Source organism: Scyliorhinus torazame, chromosome 10 (genome assembly GCF_047496885.1).
Source record: "Scyliorhinus torazame isolate Kashiwa2021f chromosome 10, sScyTor2.1, whole genome shotgun sequence".
NCBI classification, from domain to species: domain Eukaryota; kingdom Metazoa; phylum Chordata; class Chondrichthyes; order Carcharhiniformes; family Scyliorhinidae; genus Scyliorhinus; species Scyliorhinus torazame.
Window position 1 is genome coordinate 254,851,698 of NC_092716.1, and position 19,938 is coordinate 254,871,635.

At 49.4% G+C, this 19,938-nt stretch overlaps 1 protein-coding gene across 5 annotated transcripts in view; it reads right to left on the reverse strand.

The window, feature by feature from the left end:
• LOC140384726 (protein kinase C-binding protein NELL1-like) overlaps positions 1-19,938 on the reverse strand; it is a 1,091,429-nt gene that overhangs the window by 841,097 nt on the left and 230,394 nt on the right. The gene's annotated exons all lie outside the window — the stretch shown is intronic.

The following is a 19,938-nucleotide window of genomic DNA, read 5'->3' on the forward strand; positions in this document are numbered from 1 at the left end:
GTACCGAGGTACAATGAAAAGTATTGTTCTGCGTAGAGTCCGTACAGGTCTTTCCATACATGAAAAAACATAGGATAGGCATAAATACACAATGTAGATACATAGGCACAGGCATCGGGTGAAGCATACGGAGTAGAGAAGGTGTGTGAAGAGATCAGCTCAGTCCCTTAGAGGGTCATTCAGGAGTCTGGTGACAGCGGGGAAGAAGCTATTTTTGAATCTGTTAGTGCGTGTTCTCAGACTTTTGTATCTCCTGCCCGATGGAAGAGGTTGGAAGAGAGAATAACATGGGTGGGAGGGGTCTTTGATTATGCTGCCCGCTTTCCCAAGGCAGCAGGAGTTATAGACAGAGTCAATGGATGGGACGAAAGAGAAAATGCTGGAAAATCTCAGCAGGTCTGGCAGCATCTGTAGGGAGAGAAAAGAGCTAATGTTTCAAGTCCGATGACTCTTTGTCAAAGCTTGTCAATAGATGGGAGGTGCTTTCACGTGATGGACTGGGCTGTTTTCACGACTCTGTAGTTTCTTGCGGTCTTAGGCCGAGCAGTTGCCACACCAGGCTGTGATGCAGCCAGATAGGATGCTTTCTATGGTGCATCTATAAAAGTTGGTAAGAGTCAATGTGGACATGCCGAATTTCCTTAGTTTCCTGAGGAAGTATAGGCGCAGTTGTGCTTTCTTGGTCGTAACGTCGATGTGGACCAGGACAGGTTGTTGGTGATGTGCACACCTAGGAATTTGAAGCTGTCAGTCATCTTCAACTCGGCCCCATTGATGCCAGACACAAATGTGTGTATATGTATGTATGTGTGTATGTATGTGTGTGTATGTATGTGTGCCAGTCTGTATGTGTGTGTGTGTAATTGTGTATGTATGTATGTCTGTATGTGTATGGGTGTATCTGTACTTGTATGTGTGTGTATATACATGTGTGTGTATGGGTGTGTGTGTGTATATATGTATGTGTGTGTGTGTTTGGGTGTATGTGTGTGTGTGTATGAGCGTGTATGTGTGTCAGTACAGGTGTGTGTGCGTATGTGTATGAATGCATGTCTGCGTGTGAACAAAGAACAAAGAACGAAGAAATGCACAGCACAGGAACAGGCCCTTCGGCCCTCCAAGCCCGTGCCGACCATGCTGCCCGACTAAACTACAATCTTCTACACTTCCTGGGTCCGTATCCCTCTATTCCCATCCTATTCATGTATTTGTCAAGATGCCCCTTAAATATGTGCGTATGTATTTGTATATATATGTGAGTGTGTATATGTGTGTATCTGTTTGTGTATATGTATGTATGAGTGTGCGTGTCTACATGTGTATGTGTATCTGTATGTGTGTGTGTGTATGTGTGTGTTTAGATGTATGGGTGTGTGTGTGTGTATGTGTTTGTGTATGGGTGTGTCTGTGTGTAGGTGTATGGGTGTATGTGGGTGTGTGTATAGGTGTATGGGTGTGTGTATGTGTGTGTGTGTATAGGTGTGTGTGTATCGGTGTGTCTGTGTGTAGGTATATGGGTGTATGTGGGTGTGTGCATGTATGTGTGTGTATGTGTGAGTGGGGGTGTGTGGGGGTGTGTGGGTGTGTGTATGTGTGTGTATGGGTGTATGTGGGTGTGTGCATGTATGTGTGTGTATGTGTGTGTGTGGGGGTGTGTGGGTGTGTGTATGTGTGTGGGGGGGGTATGGGTGTGTGTAATAAGAATAATAGTTTTGTTTTCAGAGTGGAGAGCTACAGTGAAAGCAAGCAGATCTGTATGGATATCTCTACAAGCTAAAGAATGTTCATTTGGGTGATTTCAAAGTAATACCTGATTCTGTAGAGAATTTAAACCTGCTGTCTTTCTGTAAAAAGGGTCTTTTGGACTTATGCATGTTGTTAGGAAAGTTATGAAGGGTTACTTATAGAATATTGGGTGGGATTCTGCGCAAATCGTCGGGGTGGGAAAAAATGGCGCAAACCCTGGCGGGAACCACTCTGCCGTTGAGCCACACCAAAGGTACCGGCCTCCCTGAACAGGCACCGGAATGTGGCGACTAGGGGCTTTTCACAGTAACATCATTTGAAGCCTACTTGTGACAATAAGCGATTTTCATTTTCAGGTGCGGAATCCTCCACACCTTCGGGGGCTAGGATGGCACCGGAGCGGTTTGCGCCACGCAGGCCGGCGGGAAGGGGCTTGGCGCCACGCCAACCAGCGCCGAAGGGCCTCCGCCGGCTGGCGCGTGTTGGTGCATGCGCGGGAGGTCCAGTGTCTGCTGGCGTCATCCCCGCGCATACGCAGGGGAGGTTCATCTCCGCGTCGGCCATCGCGGATCAGTACAAGGCTGACGCGGAGGAATAGAGTGCCCCCACGGCACAGGCCCACCCGCGGATTGGTGGGCCCGATCGCGGGCAAGGCCACCGTGGGGGCACCCCCCCCCCCCCGGGACCAGATCGCTCCGCGCTCCCCTGAGGACCCGAGGCCGCCCACGGAGCAACCTAGGGACCAACCTTGATTTACGCCGGCGGGACACTCGTTAAACGGGCGGGACTTTGGCCCATCGCGGGCCGGAGAATTCGGGTGGCCCCGGGGCCCATTGCATCGCGTCGGTCCCTGCCATTCTCCGAGGCGGGCGGCACGATTCACGCCGGGTCGATTTGTGGGGGGCCAGAGAATTCGGAGGACGGCGGGGGCAGGATTCACGCTGACCCCCGGCAATTCTCCGACCCGGTGGGGGGTCGGAGAATCCTGACCCTAGTGTCTGTGGGGATTATTGTTGTTGATAGTTGTTAAGATGTTTACTGTGTGATTATAAAGTGTTAACTAGATTCATAAATAAACATGGTTTTGTTTTAAAAGTAGTTTAGATCTCTGTTGCATCACACCTGTAAACTAGGCCCTTGTGCTCCCCAGAACCACAATCTATTAAGAGTCGTGGGTCAGGTGAACTCCATGATATACTTTGGAGTTTTCTAAACCCTGGCCTATAACAGCGGGATTCTCCGTTTCTGAGGCTAAGTCTTGACGCCAATGCAGAATTCGTCGACTTTCACGACAGAAAGACTCGCGCCACACCTGGACCAATTCCGCGACTATCAAGGGACGCGCACCGTTGCCGCGTGGAACACAATCGTTCCCAAGAAAAACGGTGCGGGATTGGCCGGGTCCATGATCGACACTCGGGAGGCCGACAAGCTGCTGCCGCACATACACATTACACTCCCTACACACTCATCCCAGCCAACAAGATGGCACTGGCTGTGCTGTAGCGTGCCCATACAGCTGATGGGTCGGCTGGGGCCAGAGGGCACCGGGGGGGGGGGGGGGGGGGGTGCCCTGGTGGGACAGCTATACGACCCACGGCACTAAGTTCACAGTGGGCTGTTAGCGGCTGCGCAGCTGTATGGCTGCCTCGCAGGCTGCGGCAATGGTGTTCCGTGCCCGTCCACCCGTCCCCACAGCCCACCTCCTAGCCGCCCCGCTACTCCCCCCGGGCCTGGCAGAAGCCACCCAGCCAGCGGCACATCTGTCATCGTGCTATGGCGATGTTGGACACTTTCCGTACCCTCTCTCCCCCTCAGCAGCCATCACGACAGGTTCCCAATTTTTCAAAGCGCAGGTGAAGCACGCCATCGGGAACTCGGCCCACCGGAGGCCCCGGAGAATACCGGGTCGGGCCCGCTAATGACATGCAAGCAGTGTTTACCCTGCATTTCTGAATGCATTGATGCCACTGTCGAGGTGACGGAGAATTGTGATTTGACATCAAATCGGCACCCGCCGCAATTTTGGGATCAGAATCAATTCTCCGCCCAATCGCCTTTCCCGCTTTCAGCGTCGGCTAACGGAGAACCCCGCCCATGGAGCCAATCACCCCTCCTCCGCCGTGTTTGTAACAATTTGGTGGTATCCAAACGGGACAGTGACAAATCAATTCAATAACTTTTGGGGAAACCTCACCTGGGGCTGGTTGCAACACAGTGGCAGTGGAGGGTGGCACGGTGGCACAGTGGTTAGCACTGCAGCCTCACAATGCCAGGGACCCGGGTTTAATTCCCGGCTTGGGTCACTGTCTGTGCGGAGTCTGCACGTTCTCCCCGTGTCTGCGTGGGTTTCCTCCGGGTGCTCCAGTTTCCTCCCACAGTCCAAAGATGTGCAGGTTAGGTCGGGATGCAGGGTTATGGGGATAGGGCGGGGGAGTGGGCCTAGGAAGGGTGCTCTTTCAGAGGGTCGTTGCAGATGGGCTGAATGGCCTCCTTCTGCACTGAAGTGGTTCTATAAAAACATTTTTAAAGTTCACATGGTCCTCCATTTCGATGCTAGTGTATCCATCGAGACAGGAACAGGAGACATAAGACACAATCTGCCTGGCATCACAGCATCAGGAAGGTGACAGAAGCCTGGTATCACTGGAGAGTGTGTTCCATTGTCCCTTCCGTAAGAACCTAAGGAGCAGGGGTCGAGTACATGGCCCCTTGAGTCTGCTCCGCCATTCAATACAATCATGGCAGATCTTGGCCTTCAACTCCATTTTGGACGTCCAACTAGAGAGAAGAAGGAGGGGAAGGTCTCTGGCTTCAACTGCCGAGCAGGATGTCCAATGGTGTTGGGGGCCTTCGATCACATGCTCCTGGTTCTGAAAGTTCAACATATTAACGGGTGATGTACCCCAACTCCAACACCTACCGCTCCATACAGCTGCAACTGATACATACCAATGCAGAGAATGTGCAGTCGGTGAATGCCCCAGACACAATGGTGGTATATTACAGCAGGCAACTAGTCCCACCATATTTTAGACACCATGAGGACATAGAGGTCGCCTGCTTGGTGACGGGTCCTACCAGTTTGCCTCTGTCATTTGATCACACCTGGTCATCGTTCCTACGATAAGGAGGGTTGTGGGACAGACCACCGCCTTTCTCTGCCTAAACCACTTTGGGGGGCGGGGGGGGTGGGGTGGGGGGAGTGGGGGGGGGGGAGGGGTTGCTATCCTGTACATGTCAGGGAGGGTCTCGAATTTCTGGTTGCCTCCTGCATCCTCCACACGCCAGCTCTCATGAGGGTGGACTTCTCGCCACCATGCCTTATACCACAACCCACAGAGGAAGAGGGGGAGGGCAGGGAGAGGAGCGGTGAACGTTAACGCGATATCTCCATGACAACTGGTTACTCAGACTAAAACCTCATTGCCAGATCACCGCTGCACCACAACTCCACACAGGCCCACCTCTCTGCGGTGAACCACAATTCTGAAATGCAAGATACCCCCCAAAAAAATTCCATTACAACTTTATCTGGCAACATGTCCGACAATAGATACAAAAGTGAAATGTTGACCCTGGGGCATTTATACTGTCTGTCATCCAGGTACGTTTGACCTTTCTGCAGTGCAGTGCTATCTGAGTGGCTGCAACATGGCTGGTGGAAGGCTATAGACGGGCTTGCAGGACACCCTCAGTAAGCTGCAGGGCTGAAGGACTCAGCTTCGGACTACACCACCTCATCATGGGCAGCGGCCGTCTGAGCTGCCTGACGCCACACAGCAAGGTCACTGAGGGTGTGGCAGTAGTGGGAACACGTAAGCCGTCATCCCAGTTCATGCAGCGTAGAGCCACTGCCGCCCCACTGGGCCACTGCCTCAAGAATCCTAGTCATCTTCCAGATCATGGATTGCTGGCCTGCTATGAGAGCCTGGGTGCCCCTTTTTAAGCACTTGCATCAGGACCTATGATGGGAACAGTTTGAACGCGCTTGGCACCAAACCGGGCTGAGCATGGCCCAACGCGTGGGTCCCGTGACCTCAGTTCCCACAGCGGTTTTCAGAGCTCTGGTGGCTTCTGGTTGTCCTACCAATGGAAGTGAAGACATTGGAATCACCCTGCGCCATGTCCGGGTCGACAAATTCCATCAAGGAATTGATCACCACTTCCATGTTGGAAAGGATGGACGCCAAGCTCTGTGAGATGTCCTGTGTCCAGTTGGAACCAGACTCCTACATGGTCCATGATAGTGCCCACATGTTCTGTGCCAGGCCTATTAATGCAATGAGCATCTCTCTGTACATGTCCATCAGTGTTCTCCTGAATGTCACCCCCACCCATGTTCTCAGCAGAGTCCTCTGCAGGAAAACATAGCTGTGCCCTCGTCCTCTTGACGGTTGGCACATATTCAATCCTTTGCCCTTGCCCTGTTGCAGCTTACTCATTCCTAACGAGTCAGCATTTCATAGATTAATAGAATTTACAGTGCAGAAGGTGGCCATTCGGTGCAGACCCGATGGGCCGAATGGCCTCCTACTGCACAGTAGATTCTATGATTCTATGATCACTGCGGCACTAAAACGGAAAACGTAGGGTTCGATGAGGTAATGAACATAATGTTCATACACAAATCCCACCACACAATGGCAACACGACACTAATGGCCTTTCAAGTAATTTTCCAATCTTCATTCCAAGGCTTTTTCATACAATTGCAAACAATTGCAAAATATACGAAATAAAACAGGAAGGTGCGCAGATTTTGTTTTAAAGGTTTGGTTTACAGTGGCAATGTGTAGCTATGAAAACCACGCGAGTATGGGCAGAGGGTAACGTAGCAGAGAGACATCACTGGTTAGACTGCAGATCCCTTGGCGTAGATACTGGTGGGAACATTTGCTTTCAGAGAATTTTGAAGAAAGCAACTCGAGTAAAAGACTGATCCAATTTTATCCCATGTGCTCCACGTCAGTAAAGTCTTTAATTATAAAGAGGAATGAAAGTTTTGCTGTTGAAACACAACAACGTTTTGCTAAAAAGAGCAAATCAGTGAAGCATACATCTATTTATAACGCATACACGCACATATACTCAAATATACACACACACACTCGCACACACACAAAAATACACACAACACTCTCTCACACACGCAAAAATATGCACACACAAAAACACACATTTAAACGCATACTTATACACGCTCTCTCGCACACACACAAACATACATTCTCTCATACACACATACAGCAAGCTTGGATGCTACCCAACGTGTAAATGTAACAGATTGAAGTGCTCATTAGCAGCTAATAGGATGTGAGCTGCTGATTTTCTGAAGGAAGCAAAAAGCAATCCCATTTATAAAAGGTCATGGCAATAGGAAACATCATTGTTCTAACTTTCCCTCTTTGAAAACGCCAACCATTAACTCAGAAGTTAATTGTGCGATTAGATTTGATTAGATTTATTGTCACGCGTACCGAGGTACAGTGAAAAGTATTGTTCTGCATACAGTCCAGGCAGACCGGTCCGTATGATAAATACACAATGTAACTACAGGGACGCAGACATCGGGTGAGGCCTACGTGGTGGGATTCTCCGCACATATACTCAAATACACACACATCGTGGCTAGCAGCCACGCCATGTAAACTCCCAGCCTCCATGACAAAACCGGCAGAGAATTACCGGGTCTGTGTCCGCGCATACGCATGGCGATGACCTGCAGCAGACTCGACCTACCAGATAGTGGCCCCCTGTCCCCCCTCTGGCCATCCCCCCACCACTCCCCACTGCCCGCACCGAAGCCCCCCTGGCCAACAGCACGCTCCCGCCCAACTGTTGGCGACGCTGGGCACAGTCTGCAGCCGCCACACCAGGGGCGCGATTCTCCACTCCGACGCTGGTTGGGAGAATCGCCTGGGCCGCCAAAATTTCCGGGGACGCCGGTCCGACGCCCTCCCGCGGTTCTCCCAAGCGGCGGGAACGGTCTGGTCGCGTTTCGCAGGCCGCAGGCCGGAGACACCCAAAATGGCGATTCTCCGGCACCCCCGCTATTCTCAGGCCCGGATGGGCCGAGCGACCAGGCCAAATCGGCGGGTTCCCCCCGGCGCCGTCCACACCTGGTCGCTGCAGTCGTGGGCGGTGCGTGAACGCTGGGGGGGCGGCCTGCGGCGGGGGGGGGGGATCCTGCACCGGGCATCACCTGGAATGTGTGGTGGCCCGCGATCGGTGCCCACCGATCGTCGGGCCGTCCTCTCTGAAGGAGGACCTCCTTCCTTCCGCGGCCCCGCAAGATCCGTCCGCCATCTTCTTGCGGGGCGGACTTAGAGAGGACGGCAACCACGCATGCGCGGATGATGTCCGTTAAGCGGCGCCGGCCGCGTCATCTATGCGGCACCGCTTTTACGCGGGCGACAAGGCCTGGCGCGGGTAGATGACGCGGCCCCGATACTGGCCCATTGTCAGGGCCTGAATCGGTCGTGACCGGGGCCGGTCCGCGCCGTCATGAACCTCGACGGCGTTCACGACGGCGCGGCCACTTCGGCGTGGGGGTGGAGAATCCCGCCCCGGGTTCACGGCCGCTGAGACCATACGTCCCCCGCCCGGTCGGGAACTCGGCCCATCGGGGGCGGAGCATCGGGGGAGGACCTCAGGTGTCGTCCCAACAGCGTGCGTCGTACTCCTCGATGACGGGTTTTTGAGGGGGCAGAGCATCCGAACAACGGCGCCGCCCCCGATTCCATCATCAAAAGGGGGATGGAGAATCCCGCCCGCTGTATCTGAACCTGTTCGTGCGTGTTCTCAGACTTTTGTATCTCCTGCCCGATGGAAGAGGTTGGAAGAGAGAATACCCCGGCGTGGGAGGGGTCTTTGATTATGCTGCCCGCTTTCCCCAGGCAGCGGGAGGTGTAGATGGAGTCAATGGATGGGAGGCAGGTTCGTGTGATGGACTGGGCGGTGTTCACGACTCTCTGAAGTTTCTTGCGGTCTTGGGCAGAGCAGTTGCCATACCAGGCTGTGATGCAGCCAGATAGGATGCTTTCTATGGTGCATTTGTAAATGTTGGTAAGGGTCAATGTGGACATGCCGAATTTCCTTAGTTTCCTGAGGAAGTATAGGCGCTGTTGTGCTTTCTTGGTGGTAGCGTCGACATGAGTGGACCAGGACAAATTGTTGGTGATGTGCACACCTTGGAATTTGAAACTGCTAACCATCTCCACCTCGGCCCCGTTGATGCAGACAGGGGTGTGTACAGTACTTTGCTTCCTGAAGTCAATGACCAGCTCTTTAGTTTTGCTGGCATTGAGGGAGAGATTGTTGTTGCTGCACCACTCCACTAGGTTCGCTATCTCCCTCCTGTATTCTGACTCGTCGTTGTTCGAGATCCGACCACTACGGTCGTTTCATCAGCATACGTGGAGATGGAGTTGAATTTTGCTACACAGTCGTGTGGGAATAGGGCGTTTAGTAGGGCGCTAAGTACGCAGCCTTGTGGGGCCCCGGTATTGAGGACTAACATGGAGGAGGTGTCGGTGTTTATCCTTACTGATTGTGGTCTGTGGGTCAGGAAGTCGAGGATCCAGTTGCAGAGGGAGGAGCTAAGTCCGAGGTTTTGGAGTTTGGGTATGAGCTTGGCTGGGATTGTGGTGTGGAAGGCTGGACACATTCATGTGAAAACACCATTTGTTTAGGCTGCTGCATCCACCCAAGCAGTGTAACAAAAACGTGTAGATTAATAATAGTAATGAGTTGAATGGCAGGACAGGAGTTGACGATCTCTCTGTGCAATCCCTAGTCAGCACTGTGGCCCACCTGTGATTCGCTTCTGCACAATAATGGAGCACTTTCTTGCTGCATGACCACCTACCCACAATACACCTACGCTCGATCCATAAAAGCACATTCTACTCAATAGGCCTCATCCCATGGCAATAGCTGGCACTATATTATAATTAAGCTATGAAGACACAGAAAAGGAATGAGCTCTCAATAGACGCTGTACACTCGGTATTGCAATCCTTGAATAAGAATGTACCATTGGGTATCCTGCCTGCCGAAGTAGCCAATTCGACAACAAACACAATTGGAACATTCCTCCAAGTACTTCAGCTTTATCTGCAGTTGCAATCCTATCAAACGGAGAGACCACACTTAGAATTGCAGCTCTTTTAAACTGATGACCAGAAAACTTTGGCTTCATTACAGAAGAATGCGGTTGTCTCACCCCAGTGGGTAAATTGCAATGGATTGAATTCACACATAACACATTATGCTGCATTTACTTTGCTCTCAGAATGATTGCACTTGGAGTGTAATAATTATGCCATTTTTAAATCCAATAAAGCTGCACAGCAGACAGAGCCAAGAAAGGGAATTAGCACAAATACAGCCTGTTTCTCCCTTCCCTCCCCATCAGACACTCATTGTGACTATCGGGATCTGTGCTAGAAGATGCATTGTGTAAAAGCAGCACGGTGGCACAGTGGTTAGCACTGCTGCCTCACAGCGCCAGGGACCCAGGTTCGATTCCGGCCTTGGGTGACTGTCTGTGCGGAGTCTGCACGTTCTCCCCGTGTCTGCGTGGGTTTCCTCCGGGTGCTCCGGGTTCCTCCCACAGTCCAAAGATGTGCAAGTTAGGTTGGCTGGCCATGTCAAATTGCCCCTTGTGACAAAAGATGAGGTAGAGTTACGGGGTTATGGGGGAGCGGGGCCTCGGCAGGGTGCTCTTTCAGAGGGTCAGTGCAGGCTCGATGGGCAGAATGGCCTCCTTCTGCACTGTCGCGATTCTGTGACGCTTCTGGCTTCTCTCAGTTAATTAGAGACTTGCGTGATTAGACACTTAACATTTGCCGCAATCACATCCAACCTCTGAATGTGTCGGCTGGAGATAATCGCACTGTCACAGTCCCTGATTCGGCAAATTACCAAATGACCATAGGTCTTGATTTAACAACAGAAAATCATGTCATAGGCTGCACGAGCTGGACTTGATATCTTGTGATTCATGTTTGAAACCTTCAGATAGTATGCATTTTAAAATGTTGTTGCGACCTTCAAACTGAACCATTGATATTCAAGCAGGAAACCGAAGTAATATTTTCCGTTACTAAAGTAATGTCAATAAACTTTGTTGGATCAGTTGACCAGGATAGGAAAGAGATGGAAAGTGGTAGAAGTAAGTTTGGGGGGAAAAAAGGGAAGTCAAGATAAGCAGAAGTATTTGAGTAATCTTCCATTTAATTTGTAAATTACTGCCAAGTTTGAACTCCAGTCAGAAGCAGGTAGATAATCTCAGTTGCAAAGGCAGTAGAGGATGTTGCAATGGGCCACTGTATTCCAGGATTTGAGAAGAGCCAGGATTGAACATGCAAACTCAAAGAACAGGAGCCGGCACCGCTATTTGACTGCCTCGAGCCTCATCGACCATCCAGAAAGACTGACCATGACTGATCTTCTACTAAACTCCCCGCTCCCGCACTATTCCCATATCCCTCGCTTAGTGCCCTACTAACCTCTGTCTCAACAACTGAACAGCCAAATGTCTCAGGGATAGAGAATTCCAAAGATTCACAGCCTTTGGAATGAAAAAACTCCTCATCCTCTCAGTCTTAAAATGAACAACTCCTTACTCCCTCGTCACTGAAGGTGGGTGGAATGTTTTTTGCCCCGTTCCATAATTTGCTCATCTTTAACTAACACATCTCGAAAACTAATGGACAGATTTCAATGAAACTTGGTACACAGAAAGAGTTTTGCCTCAGGAAGAACTGGTTTGTTTTTGGTGAAAATGCGGACCTGGATCCTGGAATGTTTTTAAAGCGGCACGGTAGCACAGTGGGTAGCACTGTTGCTTCACAGCTCCAGGGTCCCAGGTTGGATTCCCTCTTGGGTCATTGCCTGTGCGGAGTCTGCACGTTCTCCCCGTGTCAGCGTGTATTTCCTCCGGGCGCTCCGGTTTCCTCCCACAGGTCCTGAAAGACGTGCTGTTAGGTGAATTGGACATTCTGAATTCTCCCCCTCTGTACCCGAACAGGCGCCGAAATGTGGCGACTAGGGGCTTTTCACAGTAACTTCATTGCAGTGTTAATGTAAGCCTACTTGTGACACTAATAAAGATTATTCAAGGTCTTTAATGTCTTGTGCTTCTCCCCTTCAAAAGTAAAATAGTCTCTGCCTCAGCTAGTTTCTGTGACAAAGCATTCCAGGATCTTAACAACCTTGTAAAAATGTCCTCCTAATCTCCCTCCTCATTCGGAATAACAATCTGAAATCAATGACCCTTCCTCATCTATCTCCCAAACAGAGAAAATCGTGTTTCTAATTCACCCCATCAAATCTCCATTCATTCACCCATGGAGCTGTCAGCCGATACCTTCAAGGGAAAAACAAAGTGGACAACTCCTGGGAAAGAAGGTGAATTGTAACTTAATTGTACATTTTAGGAATACATTTTTTGATGTTCCAGAAGTGAAGCTATGCTCAAATGTTTTATTAGCGTTGTATCAGTTATGTGTTGCAGAATCGCAGGACGAGTAAATCAAAGCAATAATACTGGGTGGACTCAGGAGGAGTGCTGTTTAGCTGGATCTGTTGCCAATCTAAGAATCTAAAAAAATAATAGAAAATTATGCAGTCAGGATTCGGCTCGAACGAGACAGGAGATGAAAACTGTGAGAGAGTTTGCATTAACAGCCTCAACGGGGCATGTACACCTTCAGTGAATGTGGGAAGAAAGGCAAATTGGACAAAATATTGAAATAGTTTGAATGTTCCTGTTGAACTGCAGTGCGGTGGAAGTGTTTGTCAGATCTGAGCAATCAGCATTCCTAATGCAGCTTGTCAAAGTGGTTAATGGATAGTCGGGGTGATGGACACGTGTGAAAAAAGAGAAATGAGGAACAAGAGAGAAGGAGCTGGAATGAATGAAAGTAAAAGAGAAAGTAAGAGGAAGAGCATACATTTAAGTATCGCCTATTATCTCCTCGGGACATCCCAAAGTGGTTCACAGGCAATTTATTGCTACTCAGGCAAATCTGGTAGCTAATCCGAACAAAGCAAGGCCCCATCAACTGCATTATAATAACCAGTTCACCAGTTTTTGGCGATATCAATTGAATCTTAAAATGTGGGCAAAACAGGGGGACAAGGTATCTTCAAGTAGTGCGATAGAATCTTTCCTTTCCGCTTTTATGGACAGAAAGCACCTCAAGTGAATGATTCACCCAAAAGGCAGCAGCTGTGACAATGCAACACGTCCTTAATGCGTTCAACTATTCAATGATTGATTCCGTGGGTCTGTTTATTACTGATGCTCACTGTGTTCGATTTATTGAGCCAGGGTGGGGACTGGGAGAAATGTAAACTCTGGAGGTAACTGGAAGATAAGAGCTAGAAGCATGGAGTAGACATGTTTTAAAAATTGCGTGAATAAATTTCTGACACAGACAGCAGTGTGTATGTCATCATTGCACAGCTCTGTAATACAAAATATACAACACTGAGTGCTTCACTGAAGTGTCAGCCGAGACTATAAGTTGTGGAATGAGACTTGAACCTGAAATCTACTGACTCAATAACAAAATGCTGCCACTCAGTCAAAGTTATACCAAACTGGAATTTAATTAGAAGGACACTTAAATATAAGTTCAAATACTAACAGATTGCCTTCTGATTCTCTCGCACCTGTGCATTAACTGACATTTTGCTGCCATTTACATGACACCACAACATCAACCAGGGATAATCCCATCATCACTGCAGTATAATTTTAACATTACATTCTAATTGCGAGAGGACAGAAATGATGGAGCTGATAATGCTACAAAAAACAGTATTGATCTTTCTCCTCTCAGAGGGACATCTGCAGACTAATTACTCTGCCCATAAACTTCAAATTATTGCTGTGGTTAATATTTGAAACCAAAGAAATCACAACATATACACTCATGATACATAGAGATGCACAGCTTAGTAATCACAGGATTGTTACAGCACAGGAGGCTATTTGACCCACCATGTCTGTGCTAGCTCACCGATTGAGCCATGCACCTAGTGCCAGTCCCCTGCCTTCTCCTCATAGCCCTGCACAACTCTTACTCTTCAGATAACAACACGGCGGCACAGTCGTTAGCACTGCAGCTTCTCAGCACCAGGGATCCTGGTTCAGTTCCGGCCTCGGGTGACTGTCGGTGTGAAGTTTGCACGTTCTCCCCATGTCTGCGTGAGTATGCACCAGGTGCTCCAGTTTCTTCTCACAGTCCAAAGTTGTTCAGGTTAGGTGGGGATAGGGCGGGGGAGTGGGGTGCTCTTTCGGAGGGTCAGTGCATATCTAGCAGTATAATATATCTCATCATAAGTGCCTCAGAGAGGGGAAAGCGATCAGTGTTGCAACCCTTGGTAGCGCTTAATGCAAAACTGCCTCTCGGAGGTAAATAAATTACTGAAGAGCTATATTTTTCCATTGGGATTTACACAGATTGACATCAGCAATAATGTTTTTCTGACAGGAAAGAGGAGGTTGCAAATTTCCCACGAGTTTGGAGTTTTGCCCATTGCTCAGCGTTATTGTCAGTCAGAGCCAAATGACAACACAAGATTGTGACATTTCAGGCCTCCCATTTCGACAGGATTTTCTATATTTACAGCAACGTATAGATATAGAATTTACAGTGCAGAAGGAGGCCATTCAGCCCATCGAGTCTGCACTGGCTCTTGGAAAGAGCACACTACCCAAGGTCAACACCTCCACCCTATCCCCATAACCCAGTAACCCCACCCAACATTAGGGGCAATTTTGGACACTAAGGGCAATTTATCATGGCCAATCCACCTAACCTGCACATCTTTGGACTGTGGGAGGAAACCGGAGCACCCGGAGGAAACCCACGCACACATGGGGAGGATGTGCAGACTCCGCACAGGCAGTGATCCAAGCCGGAATCGAACCTGGGACCCTGGAGCTGTGAAGCAATTGTGCTATCCACAATGCTACCGTGCTGCCCCTAACGTGCACTAAATAGGGAAAGATTTTGACAAATCTGTTCTCCCACTTCTGGAATACCAATCCGCTTGTCTTCCTATTCCAGCTATTTGTTGAATGAATCTGGTTTGAACCTCCCTCTCTTAAAGCCTGGCCCAGTTACTTAACCTCATCTAATTATAGTATGTCTTGGTATCTGCCCTAAATTTGCAACCCACAACTCGAATCAATTTATATTTCTCCTCATTGAGTTCGACAACTTTAGACTGTGAACTTTCTCCTCCACCTTTACCTTTTTTTTAATGTCCCAAACATTTGTTGTCCCAAGGCAAATACCCTCCCTGCCCCGCCCCCACCGGGCCATCGGTCACTTGTTCTTAATTTTTGCTACATCTTTGTTGCAATCTCTCCCAGCTTCCACTAATAACTGTTCCAGCTGTCCCACCCCTCATATATATACACATTTTCCCCTCCCTTTAGTTCCGAAGAAGGGTCATGCAGACACGAAAAGCTAAATCGGTTTTCCCTCCCTACAGATGTGCCAACCTTGCCGAGTCCTCCCAGCTCTCTCTATTTTTCTCCTTCCGTCCAGGCACACTCAGGATTATCACCTCAGTTACATTTTCTCTATTCCACTAAGGTTTTTAATCTTACCTCTATGTCGCCCCCCTCTCTCAGGCATGATCATTTCAAGAAAGGTGAACTTGTTTGCCTTACATGTTAGTTCTCTTGCGTTCTTTCCTTGTTAAAGCATTAATCTGCGATACTGGGTCCTCCCTATGTCAGCTTATCTAGAAGTCCTGCTGCAGGGAACAAAAATAGGAGATGATCTCGCTTTGGCAGGAACTTAGGGTGGTGTCTTGCCAACAGCAGACAATTACGAGGGGCCGCCATACAATCGAGGGTGATGGCCTGCTTCCGAGAGCTTCTGGCATTATCAGAGGGCCTGCATCTCAGTAGCGTTGGCAGTACCACTGCTGGTGGTAACTGGGACTGCAACTGGAGAAGGAGGGGGCATCAAGGTGCCTTTGAAGAATTGGTGCATTTTGGTGGTAGCGAGGGGGCGGCTGGGATCATGATGCACCATGTCCATGAGCACGGCCATTGCTGCCAGGGGCCCCTGTAAGTGCCCAAAAGGGACGGGAGGCCTTCAGAGTTTACCTGGCATTCTCCCAACACAGCAACTGGCCCTCCCAGCATGGGCAGAATACTTTCAGGGGAATGAAGTGACTCTTAAACATGTATTCAGTGGCTCAAAGGGCCGTCCAGTGGAAGGTTGTGCCAGTAATATCTGCCACTGGCAATATGTCGGCAGAAGAAGGCATCAGATCCCCCTCCTGTTACCTTCCCCGGCTATATCATCAGGCCGCTCACCTCCTACCTGTGGGCTAGAAAGCTCCAGTCGCAGGCACCCCGCTTGAAGCTGATAAAGCAGCAGTTTGGCCATCTGCACGGACTCTAAAGATCTGAATTCACCTAATTGTGTAAGAGAGCCCAATATCCGATTGAAATTCGTTGTTGCTGTTTCATTGTGTTTAGGCATTCGAAGCAGCAAATCTGAACACCCTGAGACTCTTTCAGCATCCCATTTCATTCACGGAATACCTTGGCTGAAGCTCATTTGCAAACCACAGATTCTAATGGAACACTTTTCCTACGTTATTAGCCAGGATTTTCTCCGATGTTGGCAAAGTCTGATGTCGAGCGGGAAAAGTGGCGCTGAGCCTGCCGATGGCAATGGTGACTCTTTATGCCATATAGTGCGGAACCTGATGGGAGAAAATAGGCAGGCAGGGGTTCCCCGTTACAGAGCTGGCGGGCGGCCTCTGGTGCACTCGCCCTGCCATCACCTCAGAACTTCGAAGATGCGGGCAGCATCTTTAAATGTCATCCCAGCACGCAGCAAGAACACTTGGACACAGGCTTCACCAGGGTGCACCCCATGGCACCACCCTGGCATCACCCTGGAACCCCCCCCCAGCACCCCCTGACATCACCATCACCTCTCTGGGTGCGGAGACACAAGACGAGCACTGTGCTCACCTCCGAGCTACCCTCGGCACGCGAGTTGTCAGGTGCCCGTCCTCTGAGACCAGCCGTGCATCGAGCCGTTCTGCCATCACGCCGTCGTGAACGCATTATTTGACGCAGGGGTATGATTCCAGTGTATGAAGATGTGGCTTGTCACTGACAGTGGTAAGGGACAATTGCTTCCTGCTTTTACATCAACGTGAAACATACCTTAGGCGTTCTCACAGTGTTTTCCACTCTCGACGTGAAGGGGAGGGGAAAATCCCAGCCAGAGCGCCTATCTTTTCAGTAAATAGCTTGGTTGCTGGCAGGAATTTAACCAGCTTGCATGACTACCAAAATTTAGGATTATCTATGGACTAGGAACTGCAGGGATCCCATTGCTCCTATTCTGGGGAACCTTCATTCTACTTTTCCCCATGACTTAGCGTCCCTCCTAATTATCCTCTGCATCCTTCCCTCTGGATAACTAGGAAGCTACATATCGGTTTACTGTCAAGGGAGAGTGAGCAAAGGTTAGTAAATGAGGTTAAGATACAGATCAGCCATTACCTGGTTGAGCAACACAATATGCTTGAGAGACTGAATGGACTCCTGTTCTATTTTTACCACTGCAATCTCCCATATTTTTTCTTTAGAAAAGGAGTTTTGGAATTCTAGGTACTATATGTGTTATGACCTTTCTCTCTGCTCCCCCCTCCCCTCCCACTCCCTCATCGTCCCCCCCCCCCCCGCACCCACCCCATCCTCTTCTCACCATAGCGTGGCATGGCAGTTGCTTGGCCCAAGACCGGAAGAAACTTCAGAGAGTCGTGAACACAGCCCAGTCCATCACATGAGCCTGCCTCCCATCCATTGACTCCATCTACACATCCCGCTGCCTGGGGAAAGTGGGCAGCATAATAAAAGACCCCTCCCACCCGGCTTACTCACTCTTCCAACTTCTTCCATCGGGCAGGAGATACAAAAGTCTGAGAACACGCACGAACAGACTCAAAAACAGCTTCTTCACCACTGTCACCAGACTCCTAAACGACCCTCTTATGGATTGACATGATTAATACTACACCCCTGTATGTTTCACCCGATGCCAGTGTCTATGTATTTACATTGTGTACCTTGTGTTGTCCTATTAAATGTTGTCTTTTATTTTATTTTCCTTTCATGTACTTAATGATCTGTTGAGCTGCTCGCAGAAAAATATTTTTCACTGTACCACAGTACACGTGACAATAAACAAATCCAATCCAAATCCAAAAACCTTTGTGACTGCTTGGGTCAGACTGTCTGCAGTTGATAGGTTGGAGACTTTAGGTGGGATTTTCCTGCCCTTCCCATTGGCGGGATTTCCCAGCCCCACCAAAACCCACCCCCCACCGCAGTTTCCCCAGCAGTGGCACAGGCCGGCCACGCAAATTGCTATCGGCTTCGACGGGATTGGAGGATAGTTCCAGCGGCCAACGGCTTCCTCCGTTGGAGGGCGGTGGAGGTGGAGGTTTGCTGGGAAGTTCCTGCCTTTGTCAGCCTTTCTCGATGCAGGAAAAACACTTCCAGATTCTTGCCTGGTCCTTGCCGCCTCCCTGAAAATAACAGTTACCGCCTCACAAATTGAACCCCTTGCTTGTCAAGACATCCTGAGCTATCGTTAATTTGCCCAGAATGAACCAGCCGTTCAGCTCAGTTGGTCCACATTGACCCTCACAAGCCTTCTCCCAAGCCGCATCGTCTTGAGTATAAGAATTGGCAAGTCATGTTGTAGCTGTTTGAGTATAAGAATTGGCAAGTCATGTTGCAGCTGTATAGAACCTTAGTTAGGCCACACTTGGAGTTTAGTGTTCAATTCTGGTCGCCACACTACCAGAAGGATGTGGAGGCTTTAGAGAGGGTGCAGAATAGATTTACCAGGATGTTGCCTGGTATGGAGGACATTAGCTATGAGGAGCGGTTGAATAAACTCGGTTTGTTCTCACTGGAACGACGGAGGTTGAGGGGCGACCTAATAGAGGTCTACAAAATTATGAGGGGCATAGACAGAGTGGATCGTCGGAGGCTTTTTCCCAGGGTAGAGGGGTCAATTACTAGGGGGCATAGCTTTAAGGTGCAAGGGGCAAGGTTTAGAGGAGATGTACGAGGCAAGTTTTTTTACACAGAGGGTAGTGAAAATCGCTTATTGTCACAAGTAGGCTTCAATGAAGTTACTGTGAAAAGCCCCTAGTCGCCACATTCCGGCACCTGTTCGGGGAGGCTGGTACGGGAATTGAACCGTGCTGCTGGCCTGCTTGGTCTGCTTTAAAAGCCAGTGATTTAGCCCAGTGTGCTAAACCAGCCCCTAGTGGGTGCCTGGAACTCGCTGCCGGAGGAGGTGGTGGAAGCAGGGACGATAGTGACGTTTAAGGGGCATCTTGACAAATACATGAATAGGATGGGAATAGAGGGATACGGACCCAGGAAGTGTAGAAGATTTTAGTTTAGACGGGCAGCATGGTTGGCACGGGCTTGGAGGGCCGAAGGGCCTGTTCCTGTGCTGTACCTTTCTTTGCTCTTGTTCTTGTCTCACCAATCATCTATTCCTTTCTCCTTTGTGTGCTCATCAAGCTACATCCGCATTGCATCCATTCCTCAACTAGCCAGAGGGATTCATTGATTTTTCACTCCCTTCAGCCCATCTCTGCTTCGCTTACGTCAAAAGCCTGGAAACCCATAACACGCATTTGACACTGGACGGCATATTGTTAACATTCTCCCTTAGATTAGAAAGAAATTGAGCCTGCAGTTGTTATTTAACATGTTGTTCAACTACATATCAGTCCCTAAAGGTTTTAACTTCTTTCCTGGCAGTCTTTTGATGCGTAGTATTGGGAGATCTTTTTTTGGCATCTTGTCTTGCATCGACTGCTGTTGCCGTTTCTAAGCCTGTGCCAGCAGCTTATCATTGAGCTGTTTCCACACAGCCTGACGCTCAACCCAAACGTCGCCCTTTTAGCAGAAAGCTTCATTCCCTTTTGTTCCTCCAATCTCATTTTAACTTCCCCGCCGCTCCAAGTTGGAGCGTTTGTATTTGCCAAATTCGGCCAAACCTCACAGCGTAGAGATCACCAGTGTATTTCAATTCCGTATCATTCCAAGTTACCAGCGGTTACCAAAAACTGCTTAATTCCAAATATTTCTGCCATTCAACTA